The sequence below is a fragment of the Psammomys obesus genome, unplaced genomic scaffold (genome assembly GCF_907164565.1).
Source record: "Psammomys obesus unplaced genomic scaffold, mPsaObe1.curated_primary_1811, whole genome shotgun sequence".
Lineage (NCBI taxonomy): Eukaryota > Metazoa > Chordata > Mammalia > Rodentia > Muridae > Psammomys > Psammomys obesus.
In genome coordinates, this window is record NW_026596134.1 from 10,736,464 (window position 1) to 10,740,767 (window position 4,304).

Genomic DNA, 4,304 nt, shown 5'->3' on the forward strand with positions numbered 1-4,304 from the left:
TTTAACAAGTTTCACTTAGCAAAATACACCCAAAAGGAAATCACAGTATAAAGAAAGCTTTAAGTCAAGGCCTCACCAATTCCTACAGTATTAGTATTGTGTCTCAATTCTCAAAACTAACTTTTAAAAAGCTTAAACTTAACCTAAAGATTTTAAATGAAAATATAAACCAGAATGAAGACTAGGAGAATGCTTCTTTCCATCAGGGATCTAGCACCTTTGAGTTCTCCAGAAAAGCACACATCCCCAGTGTGTCCACTGTGGTGTGCTTAAAGATCCTCTCACCATTCTTAAAACTGCCTAACTCAGATAACATCACTCTTAAGTATACTACTAAAAATGTTAATGGAGAAAAGCAGAAGAAAATAGTTTTAGTTTACTCAATATTACATGCTAGAAGAAAAGTTTGCACGAGAAACACAGAAGAGGTCATTTTTTAATCCCGATTTCACAAACTCATGGTGCAAACTGAGTCCCCCAGCTTCCTCTAGAGTTATAAACTGCTCTTGACTGCTTTATTGGCTGCCTGGGAAATTTTTGATTGAAACAACTCAAATGTTCCTACAATACTAATCATATCCACCCATGCTGTTCTGACTGCTGTAGCCGGCCCCATAACAGCCACTCACTGACTGGCTCTCCAGGCCAGTCAGTTGCCTGGGCAGCTGACACTCCCATGGCCTGCATCACCTGGCTGCTATAAGCCCCGTTGCTAGCCCCTGCTGTTGAATTCAGGAAGAGTTCTGTGTATCTGTGCTGCATGTTGGCCCTGTCCTTCGACATAGCTGCCACTGCTTCTTCATGGGTGGCAAACTCAACATCAGCTTCTCCCGTCACTCTTCCATCAGGGCCAATCTCAATGTGCACTCTCACAGGGTTGAGTGGAGAGAAGTTGTGGATGTCCTTCTCTGTTGCTTTGTAGGGCAGCCCTCTCGTGTGGACGCAGTGGCCAGTGGTGCTCTGCACTGTGAACTCGCTGTCTCCGTATCTGTGGTCAGACATTCCTGAGAGACAGCAGCTGAGGTCTCTCCCAAACAGGTCAGTGGTGAAGCCATAGCCAGCACTGAGGCCACTGTATTCTTCATAGCCCCCATAGCCTGCACTATAGGCACCAGACCTCATCCTATCCAGGCCTGCCTGTTTCACAATACCAATGTACCTCCGGGGTGTGCCAGGCCGGTCATAGGGCCCAGGCCTGTGCACGGACATAAACTCCAGAGGTGGATCTGAGTATGACCTAACTTCCTCCTGACTGCTCTTGAACACTTCAATATACCTGTGCCCTATTCTCTCCTTGAGCTTTCATAGAGCTTTCTCAGCTAACACTTGTGAGGCAAACTGAACGAAGGCCTCCCCTGTAATCTAGCCCACCAGGTCCACAGGTAATGTGATCCCATTTGGCACAATTTCCAACCCTGAGAAGAACTGAATGATTTCTTCCTTTGTGCATCCAAATGGGAGTCCCCGAAGCCTCACAAAGCCATCATTGGCACTGTTGGCACTGTTTGGACCACTGTGCTTCAACACCCAATCCATCTTGGTTCTGTGTGACTTGAACACCTCAATATACCGGTGTCCCATGTTTTCTCTGTCTTTTTTCAGAGCCAATTTTACATCATCTTCTGACTCAAGTTCAACAAAAGCCTCACCACTCTGCCTGCCTTCCCTAGTATAAATGAAATGAACACCTGTGACCCCATCATGAATTGTGCAGTCGGAGAGGAAGTCTTGTACGTCTTCAATTGAGCAGGACCAGGGTAGGCCTTGGAGTTTGACCATATAGCCTTCACCTCCCTTAGGGCCCAGCATCATGAACACTTGACAGGGCTGATGTCACAAGCTTGGGCAATTTTTTGTAGCTTAAGGAACCACCACAGATGCCTTCTGTAGCAAACACTTGTGGAAGATAACAAGTTTTCCACGGGAGGAAGGCAGAAGTGACTTCTATTTTCAGTAAGGAACGCGGCTTATGAACCACCTCCACCTGACGCCTTAAAAACGCAGAGGGCTCTGGGGAAAGTCCAGGTGCATCTTCTTTTTGTTCTCAACCTGCAATGGAAGTTCAAATGACCAGGGAGCAAGCACTCTCTGCTGTAGCTGGTCTTCTGAAAACAAGCGTTTTGGCGGGAAGCAAGGCCGAGGGCAAGGTGACGTGCTCGGCGGCCTGCACCCAGGAGTTGACCGCGTCGCCGTAACTCTGATTTTAACAGCACACTCGCAGCCAAGTCCATAGCTAGAATGAGAACCACTCTAGTTCCTAATCTATGGCTTTCCTCATGTGTTAATTTTCAATTACTATAATTAAATACCCAGGAATTTACTTATATGAGAAAAGTTTTATTTAACTCATATTTCTGGAGGTCTCGGTCTAAAATTAGGTGGACCCATTGCTGTGGATCTCTGATGGGGTGTCAGATGGCAACAGAGGGACTGCATGGCAGAACAATTCACTTACCTCAGGGCCAGGAAGCAGAAGAAAGAGGAGAGGCCAAGGTCCCACAATCCCCTTCAATAGCATTTCCCTAACAACCAAAGAGCATCTCTCTAAAAACTCCACCGCTCACCAATACCACCAAACCAGCCCCATTCTGGATCCAAACTGCAGCCTCCCATTCCTGAGACCCAAGGGTTCTTTTCCATCTCAGAACGCAAAAGGCCTTTGATCCACCTCCAAGAATCTCATTAGTGTTACAGCATTGCTTAGAAGTCTAAATCCTAAGTCTCCTCTGAGATGCAAGGCCAACTCAATAAATGAGCCCCTGCAAAAATAAAAAAGAACGTCGCACTCTTCCAAGATGCAATGGTAGGCTAGCCACAGTATAAACATTCCTATATCAAAAAAGACAAACAAGACATGGTGAAAGAGGTTTGCTCAAAGCAAGACAGGGGGCATTCACTCTCTATGCACTCACTCTCTAGCCTCTGGGGCATACTGAAGTGGAATGTAGTCTTTAAAGAGCTTGGCCAACCCTGCTTCTATGAATTTTCCATTTGCAGTCTAAATGGCCATTGTTTGATTTTTTTTTTTAAGACTTTTATTACATGAATTTACTTACTTTCTGAGTGCACACACACATATATGTGTCACGGCACATTTATAGAACTCAGCGGACAACAGTAGTGAGTTGATTCTCTCCTTCCATCATGTGTGTGGGTTGTAGGGAATGAACTCAAGTTGTCAGTCTTGGTAGCAGGGGCTGAGATGTCTCGCTAGCCCTAAATGGTCCACTCTTTCAGGGTGGCTTTTCTCTTTGTCCATAGCTTCTGTTGGCAGAGGCCACCCATTGCTGGCCCGTCTACCTCCCTGAGAGTCTCCATTGCACTTTAGATTCACGTTCTTCACTCTACACATTACTCTTTTAGGGGTGTCTTGTAGGGCCTTGGGTCCCACCACAAACTGCCTGCCCTACACTTTTCCTTGGAATACTGGTGGAAGCTGTTATGACCCTGTAACTCTCATATTCTGCAGGACAGGTAAACCGGCATCATATGGATGGTGCCAAGGTCTGCTGTCAGTGCAAGCTGTACTTGAGCCTGCTTAAACTATGACTTTTGTAGGCATAGACATTTTGCCAGCTGGATATGCAAAGTGTGTATGTGTTTGTGTGTGTCTCGGGGTGGAGGAGTTGGGGAAAGATAATGGGGGCTGTGCTGGGTATACAGGACACCGTATGGCTCTTTTGAAAGTATTCTGTCCTAAAAAGCTAATTTGTATTTCCACAAATACAAAGCATGATGGGACTATGATGGGTGGGGCGCCTCTGCAGATTTCAGAGATGTCCTCAAGGCATCCTTCCTATTGTTCTTCATGCAAAGCACTTGGCTTCTCTTTATGGGTGCTAATCCCTTTAGCAACTGTGTTCTCACAAGGGCTCCTTTTTCTGACAAGCCTACCCTTTTTGCTTTTCTCCCTTTTGCTGCTCCTCGCTTTCACTAAACTTGGCTGAAGACAGCCAGTAAAATCCATGCTTCAGCCTGAAAATTTCATTGCTTTGAATTTCTCCCATCACATGAAATAGGCCACATTCTTCAAATGTGACCTTCCACACAGCATCAAGGACAAAATACAGCCAAATGATTCCACTGTGTCACAAGGCTGGCCTCTAGTCTAATTTCTAACAGAGTCCTCATTTACATCTGAAACCTCATCAGCCCCTGACTCTCACTGTCTATATTTCTATCAATATTCTCATTTTCTGAGCATTCATCAGCACTGCCTGTTAAAATTTTAAGATACTACCCTCACCCCTTTTTTGGTGTGGTAGGCAAATGCTTTGCCACTGAGCTTCATCCCAGCCCCACCA

General features: G+C 45.6%; 1 pseudogene; it reads right to left on the bottom strand.

Moving 5' to 3' along the window:
* Nucleotides 1–481: 481 nt before the first annotated feature.
* LOC129666030 (heterogeneous nuclear ribonucleoprotein F-like) lies at nt 482–2,048 on the bottom strand (annotated as a pseudogene).
* Between the last annotated feature and the right edge of the window lie 2,256 nt (nt 2,049–4,304).